Source organism: Leucopleurus acutus (assembly GCF_964270905.1).
Source record: "Leucopleurus acutus genome assembly, chromosome: 10".
Taxonomy (NCBI): Eukaryota; Metazoa; Chordata; class Mammalia; order Artiodactyla; family Delphinidae; genus Leucopleurus; species Leucopleurus acutus.
Window position 1 is genome coordinate 28,942,887 of NC_139153.1, and position 17,984 is coordinate 28,960,870.

General features: G+C 39.4%; 1 protein-coding gene across 10 annotated transcripts in view; it reads left to right on the forward strand.

Moving 5' to 3' along the window:
* FHIT (fragile histidine triad diadenosine triphosphatase) overlaps nucleotides 1-17,984 on the forward strand; it is a 1,449,512-nt gene that overhangs the window by 20,894 nt on the left and 1,410,634 nt on the right. For all 10 annotated transcript variants that reach the window (XM_082848980.1, XM_082848977.1, XM_082848987.1 and 7 more), the window contains exon 2: nucleotides 14,690-14,738. The gene's annotated coding sequence lies outside the window, so the exon portion shown is untranslated. The remainder of the gene's footprint in view (nucleotides 1-14,689; nucleotides 14,739-17,984) is intronic.

Consider the following 17,984-nt stretch of genomic DNA (forward strand, 5'->3'; position numbering starts at 1 on the left):
CTAGCTTTATTTGAGACCTGTGTCTTTTCAGCAAAACCAGGCCCAAGTGAACTACGTTATTCTGGCCGTGCAGCTACACCACAAATAGGAGTAGGAAGCTATATCTTAATTTCCTAGACCTACTGCCTGGCTTGCTGCACATTTTGACTTAGCCTTCCAGGGTGTAGTTGGCAGTGTCTGAAATATACTGAATCCAAGAAGGGAGAGAATTGCACAGGTAGGTTTATCCCCTTTGAAGACCCACTGGCTTGTCTTTTTTCCCTAGCTGTGATTGTGAGATATTTTCATGTTTTAGTTTGGGTAAAGAGTAACCCCCTCCATTCTCATCCAAGGGATGGTAGCTCCCATAGGAAATTATGTCTTATTTTTTAAGGAATTCATTGTCACAGAGTGCCAGGTGTATGGTATGCTCCCTCAAGAGGCTCTGGGGAAGAATCCTTCCTTGCCTCTTCCAGCTTCTGATGGCTCCAAGCATCCTTTGGCTTGTGGCTCCATAATAATTTACTTTACTTGGCTTTCTCTGTATCTTCTCCTCTTCTTTCTCAAATCTCTATCTGCCTTTCTCTTATAAGGACACGTCATTGTTCTTAGGGCCCAACCAGATAATCCAGGATGACCTCAAATCAAGATTCTTAACTTAATTCCTTTTGCAAAGACCCTTTTTCTGAATAAGGTAACACTTGCAGGCTCCAGGGATTTGATGCAGACATATCTTTTGGGGGCCACCATCCAGCCCACTACGGGCTTTGAGTCTAGCACTCTGATTCCAGAATCTGTGCTGTGCCCTGTTAGACCATATCCTGTGAAGTGCCACAGAGAAAGTCTGTTTTCTCTTCCACATGGTAGTAAAAGGCTAAGGCTTATTTGCTCAGTGTTGTATCTTCATCGCCTTGCACAGTGCCTTTTGCACAGAGGAGGTGCTCAATAAAATGAAATGGCTTTAATCACCGAATTTCCATAGAATTTATGAAGGCAGTTTTCACATCTCTTATTGCTTTTCTCCAGGCTGAATATTCCCCAGGTACTTCAGTTGTTCCTTATGTGAAGTTTGGAGCCCCCATCTTTCTGGTTGCCGTCCAGTAGGTACTTGCTAATTTGACTGGTCCTCCTCTTAATATGCCTTCCAGATTGAACTCTTGATTAAGATTTAAGTAACAGGGTAGAATGAGACTATTAATGCTCATGGTTTGTACACTATAATTCTTAAAGTAGCTCTAGGTTGTATTCATTTTAGAGTAGCTGCTAAGGTCATTTCTGGTAATAGCTAAAGACAAAAAAAAAAAAAAGAAAGAAAGAAAAGAAAAGAAAACTCTGCCATACTAGTAGTCCTACTTAGTCATTCATTTTTAGGGCCAAATACAGCCTCAGTTACGCTAATGCAAATTTTATCGATTTTGGATTCTTGGGATGGATTTTGAATTTGGAAAGAAAATGGTCCAAATGTCACATTCTGGGGCTTAGTAGAAAAGGCAAGCATACTCATTAATAAATCCAGTTTTCTCTCTCCATTCCATTTTGTTGAATCCATGGAAAAAAGTTGTATGTTTTAAGAGACTTGAATGATGATCCAATACAATTTTCTGCAAGAATGAATCAGGATTTTCATGACAAAATATTAGAGAAGAGAATGTTTTTCTTCTTAATTTCTACCTGCTGTGGCCTGAAGTTGGTAGAGTTTTTTTAAAAAAAATTTTTTATCACATTTACCAACTGCTTGTGTTAATTTTCATGTACTTGTACCCTGAACAAATTTATGCTCTTGGTGTTGTGTGTGCTGCAAGTTTCACTGCTGTCAAAACATGTTTTTAAAAATAACCCATGGGTTTTAACCAGTACAGTCAAGACAAAAACCTAAAAAATTAGTTTTTTTACGAAGTAAAATCCACCTTAATATTTAGGTCAGCAAGATGTTGTTATGACTAACTTTTGGCTTTATGTGGTAAGATAGGACTGAGGCATACTAGAGGCATACTAATGCTTTAAAAGTTTTTCTTTCAATCAATTAATTTTTTAAACTAGGAGTTAAAACAAGGAAAAGATAATAACTCCCAGGGGTGGACTCCATGTCTTCATTTACTCCATTATACCGTCTGCATCTTGAAGCCTGGTTTCTTTGAAAGGAAATATTTTGCAGAGAAAGCCCTCTGCTTGGAACTCCTCTCCCTCACTCCTTACCTGGCTACTATTTCTACCTGAGGCTATAGCTTAAATGTCTCTTCTGCAAGGAAACTTATTCTGACCAATAAGACTAGCAGTTCTTATCTTATAAGCCCCCTTGTACTTCATTTGTAGTCTTCATTACATCAGTTTCAATCACCTTGCTAATATTTGTCTTTTACTCCAGTCTGTAAACTCTATGAGGCAGGGCTGTGTCTGTTTTCAATGCTCTCCGTAGATCAGTGTTTGGCGCATAGTAGATGCTTAGTAAGTTTTTGTTGACTGATTGGTCAGAGGCTGCAAAAGTCATTTAAGGGCTAATTTTAACAATATTTGCATTTCTGTGTGTGTGTGTGTGTGTGTGTGTGTGTGTGTGTGTGTGTGTGTGTGTATACTAAGCTAATAGCAATGAACTCTTTCTTTTTTTGGGGGGGTGGGTGGGTACCACTGCATCAAATTACTGAAGTAGAAATAGAAAAAACAGTTGACATTCTGTCTTAAAGTGACTATGGATTTGACCCACTTCTACTCTAGTAATGTCATCACGATTGTATCTCATTGCTATGGGTTCTTGGAGGCTGACAGGCAGAACAAGTTGCTTCAGCTCACGGTCCTCATCTGTCATACAGAACAGCTTGCAGAATCTTATTATGTGAATGAAATATGGAGAGAGAGATATTTTTCTTCCTGGGCTATCAGGGTAATTGAAAGTAACCGTATCAGGGCATAGGGGGAAAATGCAGGAAAATAGACTGCTTTTGTGAAGGGCAACTCATCGGCTCTCAGAACTGCAGGTATCTAGCCTCCCAGGGCAAAGTGTTTCCTTTTATCAAAAGGCCTGAGATTCAACATTCTTTCAGTGAGGAAAACGCCTTGGTTCATGTTACCACCCCTCAGCTGCCTGATGAGATGCCACCACCATGGTGCCTTTGGAGGTGTATCCCACCAGATGCAGGGCACGAGCTTGGTGTGTTCTTTAGCCAGGGAAGAAAACCGTTTTAGTATTCCAGATCAATAAAGTGTAGTAGAAAATTGGAAATGTGCTATGAAAAGTCATTAGCCAGAGAAATTCTACTGTTCCTGAGTTTTGGATCAGAAGAAATAATAACACTTGACTGCTTTTCTAGTTTATATTTTACAAGCTTGGCCCTGGTGCAACGGAATATCAGATAATACTGTATCAGTGACACTTTGCCTTCTAAATCGTTGGTCCTGTACATATAAATTGAGCTTTATAGAATAGTTTTAGTTCACAGGAAGCTTCTTACGTAACACTGATCGAAAGCACTAATGTGGTGACGCAAAGCAAGGCACAGTTCAGCAGTCATTCAAGTCATGACTTCGTTATATTTTGAGATAGCTTTAAAATCACTTAGTCGAACAAAACTCTAAAGTATGGTAACTGCCAGGTTGCTTTATCTAATTTATGAAACGGAGGCAAAGGAAATCAACAATAACCCTCCATTTACCATGATTAGATTAGCTATTACTGAAACTGCAGAAAGTATATAAACCTTTACTTTGTGTTCACTTGAATTTGGTTATTAAGCTTTGATGGAACTTTCATTTAACCAAATGCCTTTGTTTACAACAATAAGCATGTTAAATCTTTTGTGTTCTGAATTTGATGTGAGCATTTTAGTACATGCCTCCTGCAAAGGCATGTTAAAGTTACAGATTCTATTCATTTGTGTTCTGTCAAACATTATCAATTCAATCTAGTTAGGGTCTTGTTTTTCTTCCTGACTTTAAGAAATATATCTTTTTTCTATAAGCCTTCTACTTTTTCAAGAATATAACCAGGCATTAACAAACATGAAACTACTTCTCAGAGCAGCTTCATAAAAATTGATTTTTCAAAATTAAATAAGCGTCTGGTGGGCTGAAAATGCTTTATACCTGATATTTAAAAGATATTTTGACTATTGCCAAAAGAAATCAATTTCTTCATGCTGTCTCCCTTGCAGATGCTGTCATATGCCACTGGGTTGTGTAGAGCACAGACTCTAGAGGGAGGCAGGCTTGGATTTGCACCTCACCTCTACCACTTACCTGCCTGTGACCTTGGACTTCACCTCTTAGGGAAATCAGTTAACTCTAATCACCCCCTCCTCAGTGTGTAATTGGGTTCATAATAGTACTTATAGTGCTTGTTATACGTGAGGGGATGCATGTAAAGAACTCAAAAACCTGATTGTTATTATAACTTGTGTTTGTGTGTCTGTCCATACTCTACGTACATGTTATCGACTTGACTGAAAATTAACTGATTTTAAATCTGGTTATAATAATGGAAATGCTGTTATCCTTTCAGGACTTAATGTTCTAGTATCATGACCATATCTAGAAGTGACATGGAGCATAGTTATCATTTCGGATCTATTCAGAGCCATTGCTTGAAAACAAGTCACTGGGAAGGTGGCTATTTCTTATTGCTGAGATTGGAACCAAATCCATATTCCAAAGAAGTCTTTGCTTGAAAAGTGGAACTTTATTTCAGTTCTTTTAAATTGATGTAAAAGCTGAGGTAAAGAGTGTTTTAAATATGTGAAATAGAAATACATGGCCTTTCCAATAAGAAGGGCTCCTGTTGACAATTTGCTGTTGGTTTTTCACTGACTTTATCTGTTTCTCACATCTTTTAAGCTTCTTTCTAACTGCCTTGTTCTCTCTACACTTTCCATCTTCATCTCTGTCCTTTATATCCACATTTTTGGGGTAGTGTAGATGGGTTTGGAGAAATCCACACTGTGTCACCCAGCATCCTTTAGACCAGTAATCCATACAGGAGTGATAGGAGTTCAGGCTAGGAGATCTGGTCTTTGATATTGGTTTTCAGCAAATTTACACAGTAATTATGGGGATGGAATTTTTCTCCTCATGTGTACCATCTTCTGTCTGCTTGAATAATGAGTCATAGAAAAATGAAAACTTCTTTAACTATGAAAGTTTCAGCAAGAAAAAAATGTTAGGCCTTTGGTGTTAGTATAATGCAAAATAAGATTGCATTTAAAAAGTCTCTTCTTCAGCATCATATTGACAGTGCCCCTCACTTGAGTCAGGGATTGGGGACTTACTGAGATACACCATCTGGCAGAATACGGAAGGCCAGTCTTGTGCCAACTGAAAAAGCTGCATCAGTTCCAACTCTTGTGTACTTTGCACATTATTGGATGTCTTGCAAAATGTTTATCACTTTTTAATTAGGAAGGACTAAGGGATTTTAGTACCCCAAAGAAAATGTCCGCAGCCCAAAGATAGAAAAATTATCCAGTGGATCATAAGGGGCAGTAGGTGTTTCACTTTGAGCTTGCACAGAAACAAGGACAGTTTCATACTAGGATCTTTGTTGGGGGGCATGTATCCTTGGTCTGTCTGAGCAGAACTGGGGACCTGGTCTTTCTATTATTCTGACAGTTTCCCCAGCTTGTTTCTCTTGCAGCATGGCCAGGCCTTGAAAGCACATGCCAAGAGATCAACTCTGTTCTGCTTCTTGGCCTATCATGTAAACTGTGGCCTGTCATGTTCATTAAAATGAAAATTTGTCGAATGGAATTTGCCTGACTGGCGGAATAGTTTAAATGTCAGATGTTGTTAGGCCTGGATATAAATATTATGTTTCTATTGTTAATTAATTGCAGCGCCTCAGTACCAGTGATCCAAAATCCAATTTAGTCTGCAATAGGCCTGTGGATAAGGGCCAGAGACAATGAATGCAGAGGGAAAAAATGTATTCAGAGTTTCCATTGTATCCGTCAATGTCCTCTTAGAAAAATAGCAAATTTTGGTGTGTCATTACAGTTTAAGAAGGGCAAAACAAGACAGAATTAGGACTCATTGTCTTTTGAAACCTCTCAAATGTTACTTACTGTTGCATCTATTCCACTGTTAGCCCTGAGTCTGTCCCAGCATCAGAATTCCCAAAAGATGCCACTCTGTCCCCTTTCTGGGACTCCCCCCCACCCACTGTTTCCATCTCTTGAGTCTGTTGTTTTGTTCCCCGCTCATTTCAGACCTGTAGAACTGAGGTGTCTAGCCCCGTAATCCTGCTCAATTCTCTTTGCAGTGTTCATTTTCCTCTCTTCCACTTACCATCAACCCTTCCTTTCTCTTTCTTTTTGTCCCTTGTTTTGGTCCCCAGGCTCAACAGCCTGTCTGTCAAGTCTGCCACTGTTTGTTAAGATCATTTTGCTTCCAAATTGAGATGGTAGCTGAATATCACTGCTAGAACTGTCTGCATTACAAAGAGGAGCAGAAATCTTGCTGCTGGGGCCCAGACCTCAAAACTGACTGTTGTTGCAAAGCCGTGAGCCAGCAGGCGTTTGTGGCTGCCATTCTCAACCAATATTTTGTTGAGTACTTGCTGTGAGCATGGCATCTGACCCGGCCACCTCTCTGGGTTCCAAAGGCAAGTGGATATGCCAGGCGGAGGAGGACTAATTAAGACTTTGGAAGGCAGGACTAATGTGGTCCAATGGTCAGGGGCCCTCATTTAATTCCTGGCATCCTGGTCCCTGCCAACCTCGTTCTGTCCCTGTGATTATGCCAGCTGAGAAGCAGGGAAGGGAAGATGAACTTTGGTTTGCTCTGAGTTTCCCTGTCCAGCAGTGTCTATCAGTTTAAAAATGAGAGGGAAGGAGGCCAGAGAATCTTCCAGATGGAGAGTTCAGAGGAGGGCACAACCAGACTCCCTCTCGGCAGTGACGTCACTGGGCCATTCAAGCACTGGGCCAGGAGCCTGCTGCCTGACCCTGTAGTGGAGTGGAGTGGGGGCTGGCAGAACAGTCACCCTTGGCTTAGGGTGGAAGCAGATTCAAACCAGGCACATGCAAGCCACATGGTAGAGGCAGAGCATTTACCCTGAGGACTGGCAGTCTGTTTGCAGGTGAGGCCCTTCATTCTGGACTCCTCTTAAGGGCGAGATCCCCAAGTTACGTAGACAACTGCAGAAACCGAATGGGGAATTGGTGTTCTCCAACCTCTCTGTTTCTTCCTTTAGAATGAATCAGCTGTGTAAGAAAGGTGACCTTAGATAGGCTGGAGGCAGCAGTAACAGCAGTAGCCCTACATCCTTGGATGGACGCACATGTGGACAGCAGTTCCAGGCAGCAGGGCTTTGGTGAGGACACAGTGCACTGACACTTGCCACACCTCGTGGTAGCACAATTTTTTAACTAGATTCCGTGTTCATTGAAAAGTATCCATATGGATACTCCAGGAACAGGGTTTTGCTCAAACAAGAACTGTTTTTTAGACTAAGGCGATCTGAGGTCTATGAAATTCTGGAATGATAACGAATGAGGCTAAACACTGAGGCTAAACACTGAATATCTGGCTTAACCTTACTTAAAAATTGATTATTTTAATGTTACATCCATACAACCTCAGTTTCTCTCTGAGATGAACCTCTTTGTCTCAAATTCAGGTTATTAGAGTTTGGGGAGGGTTTGTGCTATTGGGAGCAGAACTGTTTGACTTGAAATGTCATCTCATTCTAAGAAAACATACTAGGGCCATGTTAGGGCATCCCTGTGCAAATGTCACGTTGTCTGAGTGTCTCCTCCTAGGATTAGACTAGCCACGGTGCTTCCAGCCCTGTCTTATGGTCAGACAAAGCCACTGACTTCCCCCACAGCCAGGGTGCCAACCTGGCCAGGGTCATGTTCCCCGAGATTTCATGGAATTTGATTTGTCTCTAACTCTCTGCATGTTAAGATGCTAATTATTGGTTGACTGGTATTCTGCTCCTCAGGTGTCACCTAATGATTTTCCAGGGCTCATGCTACTTGGCAAATTTATTTTTCCAATGCCTGGCAAATATTACAGCATTGAACAGGTGTGGTGAGGATGAGTAGTGTTATATTGTGTGTGTGTGTGTGTGTGTGTGTGTCTCAGGCCACAGAAGTGTAGACTTCTGTAGAGAGATATCTTTTTATCTTAAAAAAGCCTAGAGTACAAATTAAGAAAATGAGAAAGAAAGAACAAAAATAAAAAGCTAATCTCAAGTAAAGAATTTTCAATGTTTTCAACAATAACACAAACATAATATTCCTTTAAGCAAATTTCCTTGGGTGTATGTTGACACTGTCTTAGAGGATATAGATTCAACAAGGAGCAAGAAAGGTGTAGTCTGAATCACCACACCTATAAGAGGTTCTTTTAAAGACGTTCGATGCTTTTGTTTGAAATAAAAATGAGGTGCTGGCCAAAAAAAAAAAAAAAAAAAAAGATGTGGTCTGTATCTTTGTTGAACTTAGGGTCTATTGGAAAGACTTTCATTTACATTTTGACAATATTGATCAGTTATCCATGTGAATAACAAAACTAAGGAATATTCCGATCTCCTCCCTCAACTCTAAATACATCAGTTTCACAAATTCTGAAAATTACTCTTTAAGAAATACATGCATATAAACTGAAATAAAATTTCTGGGAATACATCTGAGAAGTCTCAGGTTTGGGGGATCTTTTCTGTTGTTTGTTGTGAGGGTTTAAATCAGTCTGCAGATTCTCAAATAATTTCATGTGTTTAAAATACTCATTTATCATCAGATAGTTTAACCAAGGCTATGTTTTCCAGCTGCCTGGTTTTCACCGATATGTAGAAAAAGGTTTAAGAATCTTCTCTTAGTTGAAAATTGGCTATGATTTGAAAGAATGTTGCAGTAATTCATCTGCAGCAACAGCTCACTGAGCATAGCACAAGAACAGAAATGAGGGCTGAATTTATTCACTGTCTTCTTTCTTGTGTCTTGTCTTAATTCCTGAGTGAACAGACTTCTTTCCTAGGTATATACATAATTGTTAAAGACTTAAAGGTCAATAACCAATCGCTTAATGTGGCAGTCAAGTCAGGTGAGGGCTGCAGAATGCAGCAGTGGATGCAAATCTCTCAGTTCCAGGCAATGTTGCCTTAAGGAAGGTGCAGTTGGATGGTTCCCAAAGATAGGTTTTAATTGGGGGAAGATAAATCACAGTCAAAGGAGGTTTTTATATTTGAGAAAGATGTTTGTTTAAATTCAGGCCAGTATTTACCTGGAGGCTGGATAATGGAGTGAGGGGCTTGGTGTTGAAAAAGGTTTTCTGGGCAGCTATGCTCTGGAAAACCACTCAGATAAATCAGTGTGTTACTGGCCTGTACTGCTCTGCCTCCATGATTATGTCTTTTGGGAGCAGCTGAAGCCTAAACCTCTTTGGATTCATTTAAACCTAATCTGTGTCTTGCAGAAGGTCATATGAAGGTTAGAGAGTCCACCTGCTCTACAACAAAATGGGGATGAGTTAGGCATGAGGGGAACTGGGAAAGGTATAATGCATTGTAGCTGCAGGTGAAAATGTTTTCATGGACAGTAGAAGTTTATGTCTTTGGATTTGGGGGTCAAGGTAAACATGGGAAAGAGAGGACTAGTTTGAGTGGCTATCCTTGACTTTTGTCCAGAGATTAAGTACTTTGGGCACTAGAGTGAGAGTTTTCTGATTCTGACCTGCTCCTACTTCAGATATCTAGCATACATAAATGGACAAATGTTTGGGTGCCAGAGGTATACACAAAGACTGTGGAATCCATTTGTGCAGCTGACTCTTGAGTACGGAGGGGGTTAGGGGCGCCGAGCAGTTGAATATTTGTGTATAACTTATCATCAGCCTTCCATATGTGTGTCCATATCCGAGATTCTGCAGATTCAATAACCACGAAGAGTGTAGTACTGTAGTACGTAGTTATTGAAAAAAAATCCATGTATAAGTGGACCAGTGTAGTTCAAACATCCTGTTCAAGGGTCAGCTGTGCTTGTTTATTCAACAAGTATTGACTGAATGACTATTTAGTGCTAGCATAGAGTCTGGGGCTCACAATGCCCGGGCAGGGTGAGTTTGGTTTAAGCAATATAAGCCATAGGTTTTAAAGAGCTTAGACGTTCATTAAGGTCATAAAATATAAACACAGGAGAAGGTAATAATTTAAGAGAATAGCATGCATGCCTGTCACAAGGCATTCTATGATTAAGGAGACAACAAAGCTCTGTTTTAAGATCAGTCCCACCACCTGTCCCTTTACCTTTCTGGGAACGAACCTTCAGTACTGGCTACACTTTCTCACTCTTCTGCTTTCAGCCTCTTAGTTTCCACTGCTCATCTGCTCATCACCTTGACACGTGCTCAGGTTTTTTCTGTTTATGAACTGTACAAAGAAAGCCTCTTTCAGCCCTTTCTCCTCCAGTTGCTACTCTTTCCTCTCCTTCACACCCAAACGTGTCTAATATTGTCCTTACTGTCTTCATTTTAATGATTTCCACTTCATTTTAATGATTTCCATTTTCCAATCGACTCCAAACTGAATTCTGTCTCAGTCCACAGAACAGTTCCTCGTTCAGTTCCTCAATGACGTTTACATTGTAAAAGGGACAGAGCGGGCGCAAAGCCATTAGCGCGAGAGCCTTAGCGCGAGAGCCATTAGCGCGAGAGCCATTAGCGCGAGAGCGATTAGCGCGAGAGCCTTAGCGCGCCATTGCCCGCCGGGCGGAGAGTGTGCTGAGAGGAGGCTCGAGGCCTTCTCCCCAGGCCCCTCCGGAGCCCGGCCTCGGGACGGCAGGTGACCTGGGGGGCTCAGGGACAGGACTAGGGCTGTGTCTGAAGAGCTCCAGAGCCCTCGCCTCGGCCGCCCACTGGCCGGGCCCAGGCCTTGAAGTAGCAGCGGACCTCTCCCACGTCCCCACCTCTGTGACCTAATGGCAGTGGTTGCAGTCTTCATGGGTCCCAGACGATGGAGGCCTCAGCAGCTGGAGTATACGGACACTGCCCTGAAGGTAACAGCTTCACCCCAGCCACCATGTTGTGACGAGAGGCACACCCCATGTAGAGGCCCCAAGGAGGTGTTACAGCTGATAGCCCTAGCTAAAGTCTCAGCTAACCCTCAGCAACTGGCAGGCATTTGAGGGGATGAACCTTCAGATGATTCCAGGCCCCAGCTTTCAAGTCTCCCAGCTGAGGCCTCAGGCACTGTAGCATACAAAAAAGTTGGCTCACTGCACCCTGTCAAGGTTCTTGTTCCATAGAAACCATAAGAGATAATAAATTATTATTATGAAGTCATTAATTGTTAGGTAGTTGGCTTTGTAGCAATATGTAGTCAATGCAAATGCCTATTTTATTATTACTAAGTTGTATTTTGCCTAATATTAACTTACTTCCACCAACTTTCTTTTGGTTCATATTTGCTTGGTATATAGTTTTCTGTACTTGTCCTTTCAAAATCTCTTTCTGTCTTAGATGTGTTTCTTATAAACATCACATAGCAAGGTTTAAAAAAATTCATTTTGAAAAAATTTTATTTTAACAGATGCATTTAATCCACTTACTCTGATTACTGACATATTTGAACTTCTTTTAAATATTTTGTGTTTTCTGTTCACTGTGTTTTCCTTTGTTTCTTTCTCCATCCCATTCCAGTCTTCTATAGAAAGAGAATTGGTTGAGTTTTCTATTCTCTAGATTGTTCCCTTCACTGGTTTGGATACTTCAATTCTTCTGGTGATTACTCTTATGTGTTTTAAAATCGTGAAATAGAATATACATACAAAATAATTTTTGAAAATGTATATCTACAGTTTAAAGAAAATAATAAACTGAACATCCAGATACCTGTCCCCAAGCCAAGAAATAGAGCATTACCATATTCCAGAATCCTCTTAGACCATTTCCCCATTACAATCTCCTTCCTCACTCTCAAGGTAAATGTAGCCTGAATTCTGTATAAATCATTCATTCCCTTGCTTTTCTTCATAGTTTTTGCCACTTACATGTAATATTTCAAAACAAGATAGTATTTATTTTTGCCTTTTTGAATATGTTATATGCGGAATAATATATACAGTCTTTTGTGACTTGCTTCTTTTGTTTTACATCACATTTTTGAAAGGCAAACGTGTTGATGTGTGTAACTGATTCATTGATTTCTCAATATTCCATTGTAATATTCCATTGTAAGAATCTATAAAAATGTGTTTATTCATTGTACTGTTAATACCTGTTTCTGTTTTCAGTATTTCTTGCCATTCTAGCATTGATGCTAGAAACATTCTTGTACATGTCCCTTTGAGCATATATGAAAAGATGTCTTTGGTTATGTACATAGAGAAAGAAACGCTAGTTATCTTTAACAAGTTTATCAGTAGCTGTAATGCATATTTTTAACAACTTAATCAGTATCTTTTCCTCCTAAACAATTCATTTCCCCTCCTTTATTCCATATGATTGTGGCCAACCACTCATTCCATCTTATTTGCAAACCCTAAAAATTGGTCATTATTGCTATTGTAGGTTTTTGACAAGCAGGGTTTAGTAATTTTTATCCAATAACCATTATTTATTTATTTATTTATTTATTTATTTATTATTATTATTTTTTCTCAAATTTGCTTTAATTTTTAAACTTTATGTAATAATATACTGTGTTTCAGGAAATGTTAGAAACACATTTTTTTTTAATTGGAGTATAATTGCTTTACAATGGTGTGTTGGTTTCTGCTTTATAACAAAGTGAATCAGTTATACATATACATATGTTCCCATATCTCTTCCCTCTTGCGTCTCCCTCCCTCCCACCCTCCCTATCCCACCCCTCCAGGCGGTCACAAAGCACCGAGCTGATCTCCCTGTGCTTTGCGGCTGCTTCCCACTAGCTATCTACCTTACATTTGGTAGTGTATATATGTCCATTTGAATTTACTAGATTTACTGTCATACTTGCTAATTTATTTGTTCACCATTGCTTTTTGTTCCTCTTTCCTTCTGGGATCAATTTCTTATTATTCAAGTATATCTTTTAGTATTCCTTTCAGCAAAAGTAAACTACTGTGAGCAGGAAATAATTTTTTTTTTTCTGAAAAATGTCCTTATTTCTCTCATTCTTGAATGATAATTAGTTTAGCATGGCTATAGAATTTTCCTTGAATTTTTTTCACTTGGAACTTAGGACATGTCATTCCACTGCTGTCTTGATTTTATTTTTGCTTATGACAAGTTGTTTTGCAAGGAGTCTATTTTTTCTCTCTGGTTGGATTTAAGGCTTTCTTTCTATCTCTGGTGTTCTGCGGTTTCCTTCTGTTGTATCTATCTGTAGATTTGCTTTTATTTACCTTGTTGAGGTCTTGGTATGCTTTTTCAAGAGGATTCATGTCTTTCATTCTAGAAAATTTGCATTCATTATTTTTTCATATTGGTCTCCTCCCTTTCTTTTGAGCTATATTTTGTTTAGCATTTCTTTGTGTTTGAGATAGAAACGGATACAGCTCAATCTCTATGTTGTCAGACCATAAATCTCTTAGACTTTATAAAATGTAGTATTACACTATTTTATCTAGTCTTCCCCAAATTATGTTTCCCCCAACTCTATTGCAATCCACATAACACAGGGGGAAGGAGAAATTTTGATGGTGTCGCATGGAGGGGCCTTATCTCCTGCATTAATATTCCAAGATTTACATCATAGCCCACAAGTCTGGCCTTGTTCTTTGGTGGTCATGCATCAGCGGTAATGGGTTCTATAGTGGTAGGAGGATGTGAAGGGAAATAGCCCAGTAGGGGCGAAAGCAGTTACTTAGGACATTAAAGGGAAAAAAAAAAAAAAAAAAACATGGGAAAACCATGAAGTAGTTGACCATTCCCAACTACTATACCTTAAGAGATGTTAGGACCTAGCCATGTATGAAAGAAATAGGCATATTCCATTTATTTTTGACCATGGAGTCAATATATGAGTAATGTTGGACTACTATAGAATCAGCCCCTTGAAACCTTAAGTTATTGCTGTTGCTTGGCAACTATAGTTTACCACATCTCCTGTCATATTGACTTGTGTGTGGTCAGCACATTGTACGTTTTGGTTGCAGGGAGCTTAACATGCCTAGATTTGATTTGAAATGCCAAGTTTGGCTTCCTCTGTTTTATGAGTTTCTCACTACCGAGAGAAGGCTACACTCTACCTAGAGGAAGGAGGATTGTATGTGTAAGCTTGCACACATTTACTCATAGGGGCAAGTGGTGAGGTCTGGATTGGGAGGGCCCTGCACGCCATATAAATGGAATAGGCTCCCCCAAGTAAAACTCCCAGGGAAATGGAAATTCAGTGTGCAAGAAAGATGGCGCTAAAAGATGTAAGAAAATAAAATGCTCGGTCAGATCTAGTGTGCTACATAATGTTTAATTTGATTTTCATCTCTGCACTTTATAAGCTGTTTCATCTCTGTACTCCTCCATTCTGTTGAGGAGTTCACACCCCAAAAGATTTGACTATAGATCCGGCCAGGTTTGTGTGAGTCAATTCTGGGTAGATGTGTGTGCCGTTTTCAGTTTATGACTTTGTCTTTCATTGACCTCTTGTACAGGAGGTATGAGGCGTAAAGTTTTATCAGTGGTTTATTTGGCTAGCATCACATACCATGGCATATGGAAATTCTACTTAGAGACGTGGAGAGAAAACGTTTGCTGTTTTGCTCGCAGATAACTCAGTGCTTTCGTTTTTATCTCTTTGTAGCTTTGAAGCGCAGCAAAGAAGGGAAATCCATTGAGAACAGTCTGTAAAGGTAAGTGTATTTATTACATGGCCTTGACAAACATTGCCTTTACAACATTGATTTTTCTTTTATTCAGAGATTTAAACACTCGGATTAAAGATATAGCTGACAGGACAACTTCCTTAACCACCTACTTGTCCTCCCTCATAGGCAAAGGTGCTGAGCAATAGTTAGCAGAGAGCAGGAGGAAATAAAATGATGTGCTGAGGGTAGCCAAATGCAGTTGTATGCTTGCTGACTTTTGCTTTCTTCTCAGCAGTTAAGACATTCCAATGGAGCTAAATTTACTAAGATTAATGCTAGATGGAAAAAGAATGCACTCGTACCACTTCTGGTCAATAGTTAAATAAAACCAGCTGGCCAAATAAAGCATTTAAGATAAAATTCAAAGTGGCATTTCAATTGCATTGGATGAAATTTATCATTAAAGTCAGTTGTGCCATTGTGTGGAAGAGCTAGTTTTGTAGAAAGGAGTAAGTTAGTCAGTTTGGTGTAGCTAATTGCATTCCACCCAGTCGATTTGGACGCTAAGTGAGTTAAGGAAATGAACTTCCAAGTTTGAAGCAATGGGGAAAGTACCTACTCAGCCTCCTGTGAAACATTACAATCGAGCTGCTTTTTACATGGAAAAATGTAATTGTTTCCTCTTTCCTAGGTATATTTATAAGCATACCTCTGTACAGCATTGTTCTTTGAGCCATTGTTTAATTTCTGTTCTGCATGAAGTATTTTAATTTAAAGATTTCATTCTGGGGAATTATAGGGCTGCAGTTTCATCAAAAGTCTTTGGTGGCCAGGGTGAAATATGCCATAATTTTACATTTCTTTTCATCATCAATTATGTTTTTGACAATTTTAGGGTTTTTTTTTCTGTCATTTTTATTCCAGGAATCATGACCGTGACCACTGTAGTTAAAGTTGGAAGAGCCATTTTGATTTACTTTATATTTTACGTTATTCCTAACTTTATGACAAATCTACTTCTGGAGCTGAATTTTTAATGTTTATTTTGAGGGTGAAAAGGAATTTTACAGGGAAATTGGAGAAAGCCCCTTTTGAATAATCAGAACATGAGCTATAAAAATATTGTTTTGAGAATTTGCTTTGGGATGATTAAACTCTGGTGCATGAAAGCTGGTTGGCTTGGAATTTTTCTGTAATGGGCACTAGTGACGAAAAAAATATCTTAAGAAGTAGATAATTCTTATATTCAGCCATATAACTTACACATCTCTGGACCATTGAGCCACATCTTGGAATAAAGCAGTACTTGATAGCTTTTAGAAATAAATTCTCATAAACTGTTGGAGTTAGTGATGATGTAGCAGTCTTCATAACCTTGAGATCTTTAGGTACAGTTATGGTGCTCTCATTCTTCTTGGAAAGTATTTTCACACTGGTACCGTCTATTTCCTCTACTCTCAATGAAAACCCTTTGTTATTCTGGTAATCTGGAGTCAGACATGGATTTAGTTGTGGTTTGACTTTTATGAGCTATTGGACCATGGACAAGTTATTCACCCCCTCTGTATTTCAGTTTCCTACTTTGTGAAATGGAAATAAAACTGTTTTGCTCCTAAGGTTGTGGAGCTTAAATGAATTATTATGTGATGAGGGCTTAGAACAGGTCCTGGTCCATGATAACTACTCAGTAGATATTAGCTGTTGCTGCTCTTGTTAATATTACTGTCATCATCATCAGCATCAGCGTTAGCATCCTTATGGATTTATTCATTAGATATTTTGAGGAGTCTGTTCTTTTTGGAAGTGTAGGGATAATGTTTCAAAAATGAGCATATGTTACTAAAGAAGGGCAAATTCTGCTTTGGCTTTTAAGAATCAAATGAAAAGATAACTTTCAGATAGTATGAGAAGTGAGGCCTCTGTAAGTAAAAAGTTGTCAGGTTGAAGTTTTGTTGGTGTCAGGGTAAACACTATCTTTGGCTGTGTGTGGGCAACTACTAATTAATATAGTCTCAGGAAGTGAGTGATCTATTGCTACTAGTTAGGTTGAGGAATTTTTGAAGAAAACCTTATTAAGTTTAGAGGAACTTCTTCCCCCTCCCCTTTTTTCCTGTCATGTATGTTTTCCCTTTTTAACTGCACTTTATTTTCTTTTGAAGTAATTACAGTAGTGGAACTGTACCCAGGGACCCTACTCAGGGCCCTACAGTCAGCATAAGGATAGGTGCATGACCACAAGCTTGGTTAACGGGTGCTTCTTCTTTGGAATTTGAATCTTGAGCTAAAGGATTCTCCTTTCTCCCAGTCGGCATTCTGCCCTGACAGTACCTGCCATGAGACCACTGTAGCAGTTCCCATTTCCCAGCTTCCACATCTGTCTTGGTCACTGATGGTGTTCAACGCTTATTTTCCAGTCTTCCATGGATTTGCTGAGCCTCCAATTTCCTTCCCATAATCCTTCTTAAATTAGTCAATTGGTTTCTGTTGCTTGCAATCACAGAACCCTAATAGAGTAGTTTACATGTTAGGGAGCTAAATTTGGAATAAGTGGGGTGTGTTTGGAGGTTTACAGTAAAAATACCATTCACTACTTTCTTCCATCATATATAAGTAGCTGAGTGTTTTGCAGCAGATTACATAAGGTGAAGAGTTCTCAATTATTATTTCAAAAGTGGGCTATTTTGTTGGACTCTCCACTACTCTTGTGTTTGGTAAAAAGAAGTCACTTTTGGCTGCTTCTCGAAGCTCTCAAAGGATATGTGTATATGTGGGGGTAGAGTTGGAATTAAGAAGAGAAGCAGAGGTCATCCTTCCAATTTCTGGAGCCCTGGTCTCTTTGTGGCATGGGTATTGTGAAAGGACTGTGATTTCCTTCTACTTATCCCAGCATCCCAAAACAAAACTATTTAAATATTTGTATACTTTTGCCTGAATTTTTATTGCTCTTTTGAACACTTTTCTTGCCCTACTGAACACCTTCTTTTCAATGGTGTGTAAAATGTGATTGAAAACTCAGTTACTTAGGTCTGTGGCACTGCTTGTGGTTTCCCGAGAATGGAATGGGCAAATTTGCCCTATTTCCCCTTGTGTCTTGTTTGTTGACTGCTTCTCTGTTCTGTGCAGTGCCTAGAACAAAGCTGGTTAATGATTTTTTCACAGGGACATCAATTTTTCACTCCTACTGTGAATAAATAGCACGACAGCATTGTATGGTTGAAAGAACCTTAGCTGAAGTATTAGGAAACATACCTTCTAGTTTGTGCTCTGCTGCTTGCTAGCTTTATGACTCTG